This window comes from Gopherus flavomarginatus, chromosome 7, assembly GCF_025201925.1.
Source record: "Gopherus flavomarginatus isolate rGopFla2 chromosome 7, rGopFla2.mat.asm, whole genome shotgun sequence".
NCBI lineage: Eukaryota > Metazoa > Chordata > Testudines > Testudinidae > Gopherus > Gopherus flavomarginatus.
The window spans coordinates 54,568,806-54,586,206 of NC_066623.1; positions in this window are offsets into that span (position 1 = coordinate 54,568,806).

Genomic DNA, 17,401 nt, shown 5'->3' on the forward strand with positions numbered 1-17,401 from the left:
CTTGGAGGTTTTCATGCTAACCCCCATATTTTGGACGCTAAGGTCCAAATCTGGGACTAAGGTTATGATATGGTGTGCAGCGGGTGGGATATAGACAGAATCCAGAAGCCAGTAGGAATATTATATTTTTCTTTTCTCTGCTAAGGGCTTTTTAGCAGAGAGAAACAGTTGGTTTTAAAAGGGAACCAGAGAGAATTTTTTTTTCTGCTCTCTCTGGCAGTTTGTGGCTCGCATGTTAAGCAAGAAGCCATTACCAGACTGTTAAGGGTCTTTTGTCATGCAATAGCCCTCCCATTAGGAGGCAAGTTCCAGCACTATAGGCATGCAAATAAAGTGGTTTTTCAGGTTTACTTAACATTGAAGATTAGCTAAAGGCACTGTTGCTAGGCAGACTTCAGGAGGCAACAGAGCCTGCAGTGCAGAAGATAAACACCGGAGGGCACCCCAACACAAGAAAACAGGAATCATGACTTCTAAGGCAAAAATTGAGGCCGAAGAGCAAATCAAAGAAGCTGAACACAGGCGACAAGTGGAAATAAAACAAAAAGAGATGGAGATGAAAGAAAGAGAAGAACAAATCAAACAGGCAGCACACAAAAGAAAACTAGAAGAAGAAGAGTTCGCCCACCGAAGGAAACAAGAAGAAGAAGAGTTGGCCCACCGCCGAGAAATGGAAAAACAACAAAAAGAGAATGAAGAGAAGGAAAAACAGAGAAAACATGAACTGGAGTTGGCAAAAGCTGGGCTGCATGTGCCAGCCAACCCTAACAACCCGGCGCCAATTATTGCTCCACAGCACAGGAAATTTCCCACCTACAAGGCAGGTGATGACACCGAGGCCTTCTTGGAAAATTTTGAAAGAGCCTTTCTTGGGTACAGCATTCCCGAAGACCAGTACATGGTAGAATTGAGGTCACAGCTCAGTGGACCTTTAGCAGAGGTGGCAGCTGAAATGCCTAAGCAGCAAATGAATGACTATAAACTTTTTCAAACCAAGGCCAGATACAGGATGGGGATAACCCCAGATCATGCCCGTCGGCGTTTCAGAACCCAAAAGTGGAAACCAGAGGTGTCATTTCCCAAACACGCCTACTACATTGCAAAAAACTGTGAGGCCTGGATAACAGGAAACAACATTCAAACCTTGGAAGAACTGCACCTCCTCATACAAATGGAGCAGTTAGGCTCTAAATGTGTCATTTCTATAGACACAAGACTTGAGCGTGAAGGGGGACAGAGACAGCTTGTGATGCTCCAGGAACAATGTGGTCACCACAAGGATCCAGGCCATCAAAGAATCAAGGGTTATTGAAACAACATAAGCCAATTTCAAATCCCATGCAGAACATCCTTAAGCCAACTGCATAAACAATGCTAAGTGGGCCTCTCTCACCCAAACTTTAGGAAAAAACATCAAAGTGACCAAGAGAGGGGCAGCCAGTGAAACGTGTGGATTGACTCTTTGCTTCCATGAGACACTTGTATCATTTGGGATGTTTTTGGGGAAGACACGTAAGTACCATGACTGATCCTGTCTCATCCCATCAGCACCAAGGCTTCACATCCCCATCGTAACACAAAGGGACTGCTATGCAGCACGTGGTGCTGCTCAGCAGGAGGGGTCACAGGACACCTGTTTCTCTCACGTCACTCCCGCAACACATCGAGTCTTGCAGGGATATAGGAAGGTTTAGAGTAGGAACGCAACGTGAGGGGATTGGTGATTCCTGCTGCTGTCTGGCACAGTGCTCACCACATCCAATGACTGGCCCTGGTACCTGGCCTCAGAGTGGCCAGTATCTGACATTTCAGAGGCAGGAGGAAAAACTCATGATGTACCTGCCCCCTTAGGTAGTGCCCCACAGGGTGGGGAGGGGATTCTTTCTCACTCTGTATGCCCGTCAGCTAACACTGCAAAGACTGATCTTGGATTACATTTCTCTCAGTGTGCACAACTATGAGGGCAGTACTGGGTCATAAGTTTATCCAGCTCTTTGAAAAAGCCAGATAGAGTGTTTACATTGGAACTTCTTTAATTCCCAATACAGTCATTATTTTTGACTTGTTCCTCCATAAGCCACCTCTGGTTTAGGGTTGCTATCACAGTATGAGAGATGTGAGGTAAGTTAGTTAAATGGCACTAGAGTGTAATCATATTAATGGAGATCTAAGGTACTGACCTAACTCTCATTAGTATAGTATCTGTGCATTTCACAATCTTTAATGTATTTATCCTCAGAGTAGCCCTGGGAAGCAGGGCAGTGCTATTATACCCATTGTACAGATGGGAAACCAAGGCACAGAGAGAGTAAGTGACTTGCTCAAGGTCATACATGGAAATTTTGGTACAGCAGGGAATTGGACCCAAGTCTCAGAGCCATGAGTATGTGCCTGGACAGCTGGACCATCCTTCCTCTCGAAAGTCCAATCCCTGTTATTGGGTAAGCGAAGCGGGGTGGTTACTCACTCCTGCCTGGCGGGGCTTGAAACTGCACAGGAGAGGGCTGTGGCTGAGGCAAGAAGCCTGGGCTGATTGGGGGAAAGTAGGCTCAGCTGGGGCCACGCCCCAATCAGGCCCAGCTGGCCCCTATAAAAGGCTGTGAGCTAGAGGCCCAGGCAGTCTCCTTCTGCCTGTAAAGGGGGGGCCTGGCTGCAAGATGCCAAGCAGGGAACCTAGACTGGAGCAGGGCTGGGGAAAGGCCAAGGAAGCCGAGGAGCTCTGGCCTAGGAAAGCCCCAGACTGTGGGGGGGCAGCCCTTGGGTAGGCAGAGGCAGCAGGTCCAAACCCCCTTTGCCTATGATGAGTGGCTTAAACTGCAGTCCGCCCCAGTGAGCGGGGGCTAGATGGGGACTGGCAGTAGCCTAAGACTGAGGCGAAGTGGGGATAGTGGGTGGGGGTTCCCCTGGGAGGGGGAGACCCTGAGGCTAGGAGAGGTTCCTGCCAGAGGGGCAGCACCCCAGGTAAAAGGGGAACTGGGTCCTGGGAGGGACCTGGGCCAGTGGTAAGGTGGATCACTGGCCTGTAGAGGGCACCCCGGATGCTGGAAGAGCTAATTCTGGAGGACAATCAGCAGGAGGTGCTGCAGGGGTGAGTCTGCATCGCTATAGGTAGTTCCTGGAATAAAAGAATCAGCTGCAGAATACTGTTGCTCTTACAGTATGAAACAAATTGTTCCTGAATCTCCACCTACAGAAAGAGTGAATCTCTTTGGATAACTGTTTTTGTCAGCACCTTCCCACTGACTGCGATATGTCCATTCGGAAAGGTGAACCAAGAAACCCCGAAAAGTCCCCACTGAAAAGTTTGATGAAAAGTGGCTGCTTAATAAGAAAAAAGCCTTCCACAAAGATGTTGGTATATTTGCCATGGAGTGCAAAGCACTGGGGGAAAAAATTCATTTTATATGGAATTTTGCATTTTGAATAGTTTTGTCAAAATAAAATCTGAAGACTCCAAGAGGGAAATTCCCATATTTTCAGCCACTCTTGGGCCCAATACCTTCCCTTGTACTGAAAACTTCACTCCTCATCCCCTGTTCTTATTTATTAGGTGTATTATGGTAGAACCTAGGAGTCCCAAGGGAGATCAGGACCACGTTGTGATAGATTCTCACCTTCTGTGTGCACCGTGACAGCCCGTCCTAAAAAGCTTCCAATCTAAATGGACAGGGGTGAGAGGAAGGACTTGGGTACAGTAGAGAGGCACCCTGACAGGGAGCGAATCACAGCTACCCAATTCTTCTACTGAACGGGTGAGGTAAGCTTCACCCTACACTACTGGAGAATTGGACAGGGCCTGTATCATTGTAGAGTCTTGACTGTATTTGAGTCTCCTGCTCCCTCTTGAAGCTCATGGTGAACTTTGTTCATGCCACCTGCCTTTTAGGAGATCCTACCCTGGCAAGTTCAGGCCCTGGTCCTGCAAACCCTTAGATGCACAGTTTACTATGGAGTTCTACTGATGGCAGTGGAACTAGGGGTATGCATCACATTGAATACTGGCAGGATCAGGGTCCAAATCAGTCAGAAACCCACTCCCACCATCATCTCAGTTCATCTCTCCTCACTTTTTTACCAAAGGAAATATTGAAGGACATTTATTGCTGGCTCCATAAGCATTACTGTCCACCCCCTCCTGTAGCCCTGCCCATGGCTGCTACTGATTTTCTTGAGTGAACCTGGAATGGCTGATGGGTTAATGTCTGAGTATATTCTTCTAACTTGCTTTTGTGATATTGTACTACTTCCTGCATGCCTTGGCAGGGACTAGTTTGTAAGTTAGTCTTATTACCCTAAACTCAAAGCTGAACAAGAGAACAGAATGCTGTTATCTAAAGCCAAAAAAATGGTTCTTCTAAACTCTAGTAACCAAAATCAATTGAGTTTCACATATTCTAGCCCTATGGAGTCTTTCAATGGACTATGTGAGTCTTCAGTCAGGTCCTGTAAGTAGAGCGTAGGGAGGGTATCCTTTAATTCAGGTAGGAGCCTGGTTTTCTGGAGCAAAAGGCCCTGTGTGCCGTGCCACATGCAGTTTAACCAGCAGCTGGACAGACCCTATCTGTATTGACTGTATACACACAGACTTGTGACACAGGGGTTATGTACAAGCTCCCACAGTGTGCTTGGGACTGCATAAGGCAAAAGCATGTGGTCCCTTGCCCAAAGGTTCTTGCTGTCAAAGAGAAAGACAAAGACAAAGATTAGATGGTGGATTGATGCATGGCATACTAAGAGAAGAGGGGGTGGATGAAGGCATGGAGATGAGAATATGAGATGCAGACAGAGGGATGAGCTGCCATTATTGGCCAAATGAAGGCACTGGGCAAGAGCACAGAGATATAGATGGGGAGGAGTGGTGCAGGGTGCTACCGGCAAGTGGGAGACGACAAAGGGATGTGACATGAGACCACAGTGGGCAAGGAAGAGGTTAACGGCTGTGTCTATCCTGAATGCGGGCAGGCTACGACAGGAGATGTGGAGATTCCTGAAGGCAGAGGTTCAGCCTGAGTCCCAAGCATACCCTCTACTCCAATTTCACACTCAGATCAGATTCTTCCTGCCCAACTGAAGGATTTTCCTTACTCACTCCTCCAACTGGGATGGGATGTGGCCTGAGAACCAAGCCACCACAGTAGTACCAGAAGGCAGCTCTAGGAAGCTAAGATGGCATAGAGCAGTCAACAAGTAGAGAAAAGCCATGGCAACTCTCCTCCCTCAATAACCAGTGTCTCGGTGGTGGACTGTGCCTGGTCCATCAGCTCTCTAGGGCAGGCCTGTCTATATTACTTGTTAGTATAGAACCTGGCCCAATGGGGCTTTGATCAGGATTCCCAGGCACTAACCCAACACACATAAGCAATTAGCATGTGTTGACTTTCTTTTAGATTCCATTTCTCCTCTCACTCCTGTTGTCTTGGGTGCTGTTTAATTGCTATCCGGTGCATTGCCTTCGCCAGCATGATGTGCCACAACACCACTGCATACAATATAGGAAGTGCTTCAAGGGGACTGACAAGTCCAGCTCCCAAACCACAGGCTCAAAAGAAGAAACCAGTGAAGCCAATCACACAGCAAATGATAATTTCTGTGCTGTGCAATTATAGCCTGGAAGGCGTAAACCTCTGGTGCACAATCCTGCCAAGAGTTTACTGCCGACAAGGAAACAAAACCGACAGTTGACATTGGAACAGCTACAAATACCCAGTAATTAGCTTAAAAATAGACTCCGATAGCAAACCTGTTTGTTAGAAATGAGGGTGTATTGCTCTGTTTTAAAGCTGGGGGGGAACCCTCAAGAACTCCAAATATCGTTTGATTCAGACACGTCAGTTAGGATATTCCAAAGTCTTTCTATTGTGTCGGTCTCGCATGATATTCTTATAGATAAACTAGGAAAGTACAATTTAGATGGGGTTACTATAAGGTGGGTGCATAACTGGCTGGATAACCGTACTCAGAGAGTAGTTATTAATGGCTCCCAATCCTGCTGGAAAGGTATAACAAGTGGGGTTCCGCAGGGGTCTGTTTTGGGACCGGCTCTGTTCAATATCTTCATCAACGATTTAGATGTTGGCATAGAAAGTACGCTTATTAAGTTTGCGGACGATACCAAACTGGGAGGGATTGCAACTGCTTTGGAGGACAGGGTCAAAATTCAAAATGATCTGGACAAATTGGAGAAATGGTCTGAGGTAAACAGGATGAAGTTCAATAAAGATAAATGCAAAGTGCTCCACTTAGGAAGGAACAATCAGTTTCACACATACAGAATGGGAAGAGACTGTCTAGGAAGGAGTATGGCAGAAAGAGATATAGGGGTCATAGTAGACCACAAGCTTAATATGAGTCAACAGTGTGATACTGTTGCAAAAAAAGCAAACGTGATTCTGGGTTGCATTAACAAGTGTGTTGTAAACAAGACAGGAGAAGTCATTCTTCCGCTTTACTCTGCGCTGGTTAGGCCTCAGCTGGAGTATTGTGTCCAGTTCTGGGCACCGCATTTCAAGAAAGATGTGGAGAAATTGGAGAGGGTCCAGAGAAGAGCAACAAGAATGATTAAAGGTCTTGAGAACATGACCTATGAAGGAAGGCTGAAGGAATTGGGTTTGTTTAGTTTGGAAAAGAGAAGACTGAGAGGGGACATGATAGCAGTTTTCAGGTATCTAAAAGGGTGTCATCAGGAGGAGGGAGAAAACTTGTTCACCTTAGCCTCCAATGATAGAACAAGAAGCAATGGGCTTAAACTGCAGCAAGGGAGATTTAGATTGGACATTAGGAAAAAGTTCCTAACTGTCAGGGTAGTTAAACACTGGAATAGATTGCCTAGGGAAGTTGTGGAATCTCCATCTCTGGAGATATTTAAGAGTAGGTTAGATAAAAATGTCTATTAGGGATGGTCTAGACAGTATTTGGTCCTGCCATGAGGGCAGGGGACTGGACTCGATGACCTCTCGAGGTCCCTTCCAGTCCTAGAGTCTATGAGTGTCTGCCTCCCATTTTCCCCTGGTGGAACCCCAGGCCCCTGTCCAAGCACGCCTCTCCAATGCACAAAACACAGATGCTTAACTTTAAGCACCTAATTATTAAGAAATACTCTTACTGCTCTGTTACCCTATGCATCGTTACAGAACCAAATGCTCTGTGTGTCTGTTCTCTAGTCTAACCATAACCATCTCAGTCTTTGATGTATTTATCTTCACAGTGCCCCCATGAGGTAAGGAAGAGCCATAATCCCTAGTTTTCTGAATCTTCACCTGAATCCTTCTCATGCTGTCAAAATGTTGCTTAGGGCACAGACAAGGTTCCCCGACCCATCTATCCTGGGCTAGTCTATGCATGTGACCTATATCGTTAAGTCCCCCCAAGTTATCCCTTTAAATACTGTTTGCAGGGATTTGTCTGGTCAGCCCTTTTTAATTGTTCCTCCAGTTGCCCAGCTGTATGTCTGCCATTGCAGATGCTCTGGCTTCATAAACATAGATGGGGAAGAGAGGCACAGAAAGGATAGATGATTGCCCAAGGTCACACAGGCAATCTGTGGCAGGGGTAGGTATCGCAGGTGTGTCTCCCAAGTGCAAGGCTAGCACTCTAACAACCAGAGCATCTTTCTTCCCTTCTATATTAAGCATGTGCTTGAGTCCCTTGCTAGAGCAGGACCTCGGCCCTAAGCAGATGGAGAGAACAGCAAAATGCAAGACTATTTTGATAGGGTTGTGCTGGTAAGCACTAGGATAGTCAGGAAATGCTGAGGTCAAGGTGGAATGAGCAAACTCCCCTTGTACATATGCATACGATACAACCTTTAGTTACACACTTATGTACCATTTCTAATGCAGTATCCTTTTTTCTAGTCATTTGATGCATATATATAGCATTTTGTAACACACTTCTCCTATAGGTATGCTCCTAAGGTATAGCATATACGTAGAGGGAATTTTCAAAGACGTAAGTGGCAGTTGGGCATTTAACTCCCTCTTGACTCAGGATAAAAGACTGCACCTAGAGCAGGTAAATTAATATTTTTGCAAGGTGGAACAATTTGTTTTGATGCCTCCTGAATGCCACCTTTAATTGAGACTATCAGAAACCGGACACCCTTGATCCAGGCCTCCAGAACCTCGCCACACTAAAACAAGTGCTCATGACATGTCATGATTTCACTGTGCACAACAGTCTGTCTGATGGTTAGTGCTGAGGTGACTCTAATATTCTTACAATCCACTCTTCAGGTTGCCATGGGTGCAGAATTGACTCCAGTTGACACTGGATCAGGCACTATGCACAGTGCACTCATGGCAAACATCACAGTTTAGGACCTGATCCAGTGTCAACTGAAAGACTTTCCTTGACCTCAGTAGACATTGATTAGGCTCTTCCAGCTCTGTCTTTTTCCAGACCCTTTCTACTCATGTATCCTTTCAGAGAGGAAGTGACAACAGCCCATAATTCAGCTGAAGGAGACAAAGATATGTGAAAACATTTATGCTGCAATTGCAGGGGGATTTCAGTTTAGTAATTACATCCATTGCAGTTTTGCCAGGAAACCAAGGTTAACATCTCTGCCCTTGCAGACAGTGCTAGGGGATTTTTAATGACCACAGACACCTGTGACCTCAATTTTGCATCCAATTTGAAAGACAACAGGTCCTATGCTGTGCTGTGCTGCAGGGGCACAGGGACAAAAATGGCTTTAAGCCCAGATTCTTGGCTGCAGGGGGCCAAAGTGGTTGCTCTAATTCATGGCAATTTCCAGAGGCCTCCTACACGTGTCCCTGGCCACACTACTCCACATTGATAAGACCTCAACTGGAGTATTGTGTCCAGTTCTGGGCACCATATTTCAGGAGAGATGTTGATGAAGTCCAGAGGAGAGCAATAAAAATGATTAAAGGTGTAGAAAACATGACCTATGAGTGAAGATTGAAAAAATTGTGTTTGTTTAGTCTGGAGAAGAGAAGACTGAGGAGGGGCATGATAACAGTTTTCAAGTATATAAAAGGTTGTTACAAGGAGGAGGAAGGTAAATTGTTCTCCTTAACCTCTGAGGATAGGACAAGAAGCAACAGGCTTAAACTGCAGCAAGGGAGGTTTAGGTTGGACATTGGGAAAAATTTCCTGTCAGGATGGTTAAACACTGAAATAAATTGCCAAGGGAGGTTGTAGAATCTCCATCACTGGAGATTTTTTTTAAGAGCAGGTTAGACAAACACCTGTCTGGGATGGTCTAGATAATACACAGTCCTCCCTTGAGTACAGGGGACTGGACTAGAAGACCTCTCGAGGTCCCTCTCAGTTCTATGATTCAATATTAGTATGATACCTGATAGGACTACGTGCTGAAGGCATATAGCTCCAGAGATCATTCTTCAGCAAACTGACTACCTGTGTCATGAGTCCCTCTCATACCTTATGAACACAAGAGCCAGTAAGTTACAAACTATAGTAAGAATTGCTGTTCTTTAACCTCTTCCTAACTCCCCAGCCATCCAAAGGTGTCCCATAAAACAGGAAAAAGAGGAGTAGGATCTTCATCCTTCAAACATTTCTTATTTACAGCACCATGTACCATGGGCCAAATTCTCTGTTGGTGTAAATTGCCAGTTTAGATCAGCAGAAGATTGGGCCCAATAACACACTTGTGGGTGTTGCTTTTACTGCATTACATTGGAATCTTGGATATTTTCACCCCACGGGCCAACAGGCTAGCAGAATTTTCATGGAGGCATTGTCTAATTAGTTCTGGCTGATATTTCCAGCATGAATTATGAAATTCAATGCACTCAGTTTCATATATACACAAATACCAAGAAACACATTGAAAGCAAGAATTTAACAGCAAAGTCTCCAGCATGCCCTTCTACCTTCTCGTTGCCTGCAAACACCATTGTTAGCACAACTCCAACACTCCATAAGGCTGTTGCTTCCAAAAGCCATATGGACTCCAGCTCCATCAAGCTCACAGTCTAAGGCAAAACCTCAACAGCAACTTCTTGCACTACTGTATCCACAGATCGGCATCTGACCATCATACCATCCATTCATTTGGAAAATTATTCTGTCTGTGATTGCTGAGAAGACCTTAACACCAAAATATCAGGCTTTATTTGCTTGTTCCAGTGCAGCTACTATGCATGTGTTGTCAGTTGTACTTTGTAGCACATTTTAAAATTATTCTCACCATATTCTCACCAGTAACTGCACACCGCACAATAGTAACTCTAGCTCAGGAACCAATCCATGCAACAAACCTCAATGCCAACTCTGCCCACATATCTACACCAGCAACACCATCACAGGACCTAACCAGATCAGCCACAACATCACCGGTTCATTCACCTGCACGTCCACCAATGTAATATACACCATCATATGCCAGCAATGCCCCTCTGCTATGTACATCGGCCAAACTGGACAGTCTCTACGGAAAAGGATAAATGGACACAAATCAGATATTAGGAATGGCAATATATAAAAACCTGTAGGAAAACACTTCAACTTCCCTGGCCACACAATAGCAGATCTTAAGGTGGCCATACTGCAGCAAAAAAACTTCAGGACCAGACTTCAAAGAGAAACTGCTGAGCTTCAGTTCATCTGCAAATTTGACACCATCAGCTCAGGATTAAACAAAGACTGTGAATGGCTTGCCAACTACAAAACCAGTTTCTCCTCCCTTGGTTTTCACATCTCAACTGCTAGAACAGGGCCTCATCCTCCCTGATTGAACTAACCTCATTATCTCTTGCTTGCTTCTTGCTTGCAGAAATATACCTGCCCCTGGAAATTTCCACTACATGCATCTGACGAAGTGGGTATTCACCCACGAAAGCTCATGCTCCTAAACGTCTGTTAGTCTACAAGGTGTCACAGGATTCTTTGCTGCTTTTACAGATCCAGACTAACATGGCTACCCCTCTGATACTTGAATATTTTTAAAGTTACATTACATCAATAAAACTGAAAAAGTTATCAAAGGATTAGTTTGCAATCAGTTATTGTTGCTGCATGATTCTCAGTTTGCCATATGACTCATTGCCATATCAGTTGGAGAGGAAACTATGGAGGGGCTTCTTATGTTCTTCAGCTCTGATCTGCCATAAGTACATGGGGAATCTAAAAAATAACCTAAGCTTGCGAGACCTCAGACTTGTTACATTCTCCTCTTGTGCTGTTCTCCATAAGCCAGTTCTGGAGTCTGCAAACCAAGATGGGAAGTGGAGTCTAGTATGGATGGGCCACTATATTACTATGGCACCAGTGTTCTCTGAAAGAAAAGGCCTGGGCTAACCTTGTTAATAGCCTTTCACTCAGCACTTCATGGGCTCTGGTTTTATGATTGAAGAAATTTGATATTACAGCCTTGCTAGTCTTGGAAGTACACATGAGAGAGAGAGAGAGAGCGAGAGAGAGAGTGGGTACACTAGACCACATGGGCGGACTCTATCTAATCAGAACCCACCTTTTCATGAAGGCAGCTTCAGATCAATAGTATTTTTACAGAACTTTCTCCTGGGGCTGAAGCCAAAGCCCACTGATGGTCAATGGAAAAGACTCTGGATTTCAATGGGCTTTGAGTTTGGCCCCTGGAAAGTTTTGGTCCCATCAGGCTTTCTGGCTTGGTTGGGTCTAATATTTTACTAGACTCTGCAACTGGACACCAGAAATCTGAATTCCAGGCCAAGTAATGCCTGTCAATGCAATTGTTTTTATCTTATTCAGTTAACAAAAACATGGAAATAAATTCCTCCCAGTCTCAGTTATGGCTGGAAATCCATTCCTCTTAGGCCAGCTACAGGATTAATCTGTTGAATGGTTTTCAGAAGTTTTGCTGACATAGGAACATTTTAAGAATATATTACTTTTTTTCCTTTCCAATATACCACTACTTTTTTAGAACAAAACAAGTCTGTCTTTGTTCTGGCAACCGAGAGAAAGGGTACAGCAATGCATCTCCTTTCTGCTAACACAAGCAGATTTATTTTTCAGTTTTGCAGCATACACTTAAATACTTTGTGACTTCTTCCAAAAATGAACCCTAGAAGGCACCATTTTGCCTCTCTCAGATGCTGTTATGAAGAGAGATACTGATAACCAGTGCAGGATGGAGGGACATCTTTTATACTACCATCATACTGGGCAGAATCCTCATCTGGTGTAAGTCTACATAGCCCTGTTCATTTAAATGGAACTATATTGATTTATCCCTGCTGAGGCTCTCAAGCACCTGCTAGGCTAATGATATGAGCACAGGCAGGTATGTCTTGGCAGTTCCACCTTGTCATGCAAGCAGACCTAGCGATGTGACTTGGAACCTCTTGCGGTCTGGTGCTTCTTAGCCCAATGTAACCCCATTACCAATGAGTATCATAGGCATAACTGGCTATATCTATCCCTCTCCTTCAAGGACCTGACCACCCGTGGTGATTAGATACCTTGCAGTTTTCTAGCACCATCTATTTCAGAGTCCCAAGGTACATTCATGGATTAAGCATCACAAACTGGCTATAAGACAGACTAATGTTATCTCCCCTTTATAGACACAGAAATTGAGGTTGGTTCAGTCCCTTGCCCAAGGTCACACTGGCATTGCATGGCAGAGACCAGAAACTTGGCCTTTTTATGATCAGTGCTGAGCCTTAATCACAAGAACATTTTGCCAGGCATGACGTCTATTCCCAGATGTTTCATGCCTTCATGTCCAGCTTGAGTGATGCATCATCCTGAGTTTCAGTATTGGCAATTATGGGCATGATTTAGAAACAGAATTTCAATTTGCCTTCTCCATAACCTTTTTACCATACTTACTTTTCATGAACATTTTCGGAAGCCAAGTTTTGTTTGTACAAAATGGTCATGGAAAATGAAATTTCAGTCCAGCCGTCAATTTTTCTCCCTATTTACACAAAATGTATTCTGGGCACAAGTAGCAGATTTGCCATGTAAATACTGGGGCTGATAAATTATATCCCATGTGATAGCACAACAGACAGCAGCAGCCTCCTTCTCTCTCATGCACACACTGCATCATGTCTCTTTTCCGCAGAGCTCTTTTTCCTCTTTGCAGGTGACCTGACCTAGTAGCCTACACAAATCCCCACCCTTTCCTCCAGCTGCATACAGATGTTCAAGGAAATGAGGAGGGATTTCCAACTGTAGAACATACTCGCCAGGCTGAACTGTATTGTAAGAAACTAAGAATGATACATATTTAAATAGGAAAACAAGGCAGCTCCCTTCCCATATCCCCCTAGAAGTTAGGACATTCTTCAGTGGAGAAGATAATTGGTACAGTCTCATGTTTGAAACCAGAGTGAACAAACACTTGCTTTGGATTCTCCTAGTTGAGACCATACTTTTCTCCAAAAGGTTGGACTATGTGCTGGGAGTTTCTTTCAAGCTAAAGGTCAAAGAATCTGGACCACAAGGTCCAAGAAGGAGCAGAGCTGTTCCACAAACACTCCAGGATGGAGTCACCTCCTTGCTCCTCTACCAGGAGTGGAAGGAAAGTAGGAGTGGTGGTCCATCACCCCCTCCCCTTTCTCCATCCAACCCCAGCTGTGCACTAACATGCAGGGAACTAGTGGGGAGGTCTCCAAATCCCACTCCCAGCCTTTGCGCATAAGAGCCAGGCCAGCGCTGCTCAAAGAGGCCGATCCACATGTGCCCCTTGATGTGACCAAATGCTTTCTTCATGTCAGTAGAGTCCAGAGCAGTGTAGTTCAGGGTGTGGGCATAGACAAGGGAGCACCTAGAATTGAGGAAAGTGGTGCCATTCAGTTCTCCTATCAAATAGAAATATTTCCAAGGGCTGGCTATTCAGGCACTGGAGGCCAGTATCAACCATAGGTATGACTGGAGTGCCCAAGCAGGGACTCATTTAACTCCAGATCATGGGCAAGATTCTCAGCTGCCCATTTGCTTGAAGAGAGTCAACAGGCTTGTTTGTCTTCCCCTACATTGCGGCTTCAAGTCGAAGTCTCATGCCTCATTCCTTTGTGAACATATGGGCACCTATGGGGCTCCTTTGGCACCTATGGGGCTCAGATCCTCCATTGCCCTGCATTTCACCTGGTCACCTACATCAATGTAAAATGAGAACAAAATGCTACTCAGAGCAGAATGGTAGTGGTGTGAACAGGAGCGGTGCCAGGGTTTTTGGCGCCCTAGGTGGGGGTCCTTCCACGCTCCCGATCTTCGGGGCACTTCAGCGGCGGGTCCCGGAGCAAGTGAAGGACCCGCCGCAGAATTGCCACCGAAGACGTGGAGTGCAGAAGGACCCCCCGCCGCAAAATGCCGCCCTCCCAAATCCTGGCACCCTAGGTCGCCTAAATGGAAGCGCCAGCCCTGGGTGTGAACTCACTTTGCAGTCAGGAGCAAGGCTTTACAAGCCTTGAATCCACAGTATGGGGACTCCAATAAGCCTGGCAATTATTTTCTCCACTCTACCTTTCATTTCTTTTGCACAGGCTTTGAAACATATTGTGCATTGTGTTGGAGAGGCTAGGGGAAGGATGGAGTTTCCTTTTTGCTACTGTCTTGTCACTGGAGCACCTTGATAAGATAAGGTCTCTTCTCTCACCAAGATATGAGATAGATCCATAGTAACTGAATAATCAATTAATTCTCCTGCAGAGCTCTATTTACATAATGAAAACGCAGCTTCTGGATATTTTATACTGCTAGTTTTCAGTTGTCTAGGCTGATAATATATTGCATGCTGAGTGGGGCGGATGGGCGGGTCGTGGAGATGCAGAATTCCAATTCAAGTAACATGACAGCAACAAATATCTATTGATTCCATTTATAGATATTTAACCCTAACATAGGCCTGTATCTATAGAGCCCACTTGAGACCTTGTTTTCATGTAAAAGCATAAGGTACATGCAGAGATTACATGGCCAGAAGGGACCAGTAGGATGACCTAGTCTCACCTCCCACATAACACAGGCTGTAGAACTTCATCCAGTGACTCCCGCAAACGAGGGTGAGGTGCATTAGCCCCATTTTACAGATGGGGAAAAGCAAGTGCAAGGCCCAAGATCACACAGCAGGTCACTGGCAGAGGACAAAGGTCTCCTGAATCCAAGTGCAGACCCCTATCTACTGGCTCACACTGCCTCTCTAGCTACACGTGAGGTGTCAGACTCATATCTTAGACATTAGGTACCAAAGACCTAGGATCTCTCTAACGACCCCATCGGCCAAACTCCCCAGTCAGTGCACAAGGTCAGTTTTAAATACCTCAATGATGGGGCTTTGGCCACTTGGGGAGAATATTCCATGTGCTGATATGTCTCAGAGGACCCTGCTTTGCCCCCACCCCGCCATCTGTGTGGTAGAGGGAGTTCTGCCTGAGGAAGAGCTGTGCTGGGGTGCTGCAGGGTTTGGTCTCCTTAACTGGCAGGAGGTGGGGAGGGGGGAAGAGAAGGACCTGAAGCCATGTGAACTCAGGCTGGAGAACCCTTCCTTTGGGGGTGGTGGGTTAAAGAGGTAACTGTGATGAGAGGAGACCCTAGAAACGTAGGGTCAGATTTTGAGTGGTATTCAGGTCCTTAGTGGGATTTTTGAATTCCTATCTGCATCTTTAGGCCCTAGAGCCCTTCAAAAATCTAGCCCCTAGAGATACTGTGCTTGCCTTTGTATTTGCAGAAAACCGAACCCCCTTGCCCCACCTACCAACCCGCCCCTTCTCCAAGGCCACGTCCTCCGCTTCCTCCATCCTCCCTCCCTCCATCGCTTGCTCTCCCCCACCCTCTCTCACGCACTTATTTTCACTGGGCTGAGGGATGACAGGGGATGACGGCTCTGGCAGTGGGCTCTGGGGTGGGGCCAGAAGTGAGGGGTTTGGGGTGCAGGGGAGGGCTCCAGGCTAGGACAGGGGGTTAGTATGTGGGATGGGGCTCTGGGCTGAGGCAGGGGTGCAGGCTCTGGGATGGGGCCAGAAATGAGGATTCAGGGTGCAGGAGGGACCTCTGGGCTGAGGCAGGGAACTGGAGTGCAGGGGCGGTGAGGGCTCCAACTGGGGGTGTGGGCTCTGGGATGGGGCCAGGGTTTATGGTACAGAAGGGGGCTCAGGGCTAGGGCAGGGGTTGGGGTGCAAGAGGGATTTCAAGGTGCAGGCTCCAGATGGTGCTTACCTCAGGTGGCTCCCGGGAAGCAGCAACATCTCCTTTGGGCTCCTAAGTGGAGGCACAACCACGTGGCTCCGTGCGCTGCCTGTGCCTACAGACACTGCCCGCTCAGCTACCATTGGCTAAGGTTCCTGGCCAATGAGACCTGCTGAGCTGGTGCTGGGGCAAGGGCAGCATGCAAAGCCCCTGTGGCTGTCTCCCTGCCTAGAAGCCAGAAGGAGATGCCAACAACTTCCCAGGAGTGGCACAGAGCCAAGTAGGGAGCCTGCCTGCACCACCAACCGGACTTTTAACGGCCTGGTCAATGGTGCTGACCGGAACTGAGCATTCCAGCCAAAAAACGGACGCCTGGCAATCTAACCAGTGCCATGTCAGGATAGACATAGGAAAAAGGTAACTCCAGGCAAGGACTCGCAGCCCAGGAGTCATTACACCAAATGGGCTTCCACTGATGTCGCATAACAGTCCTAGTGACATCTGTGCCAACATCTAGAGGTGCCTGTGACTGATCACAGGGGTAGTGACTGAGGTGCTGAGTGATAGCTTGGGTGCTGACTGTGAAGAGATGGCAGCACATGCTCTCCCAGTTGGCATGGGGCAGAGCAGTATGGAGGTCAAAGTCTGCCAGGTACCCTCTGTGGAGTTTCCACACAAACTGACAGAGGAGCAGGAGTTTCCTTCCAGGAAGCAGGGTGTCTGTCCCCTATGCCTTACAGATGGAGGAGGAGGGACATCATCTAAAGAAACAGGACATCTGTGCAGACACATTCCTCAGCACTGACTCCAGGGTCCACTCAACAGCTTTCCTCAGATCCCTTCAAGCATGGCTTTATTGAAGCCTCACTGCCAGGCCTACCCACACTTGGAGAAGGACCTAGACCCAGAGCCAGATTAACCCATAGGCTAGTAAGGCTATAGTCTTAGGCCCTCCTAGTTTTAGGCCCTCCATTTTATATTGAAGTAGCAGCTAAGCGACAGTAGTGGGGCCATCAGAAATGTTTTGTCTCATGAGATACTGCTTTGTACAAATTAATCCATCAAGATTATGAATTCAATTTAGGGTGGTTGTTAATTTAGGGTAGACCAAGCAATATTGAACTTTGTAGACAGTAGGCCTGCACTGGACAATAGACACTATGTTGAAGAAAGGAGGATGGCAGAAATTGAAGGAAGCCAAAGAAAGATGGCAAAGACAAGATGTAGTGCTGAAAAGTAATCCTTCTCCCCCAATGTTTTTTCCTCCTATTAAGGCTAGTGATGAGGAAGT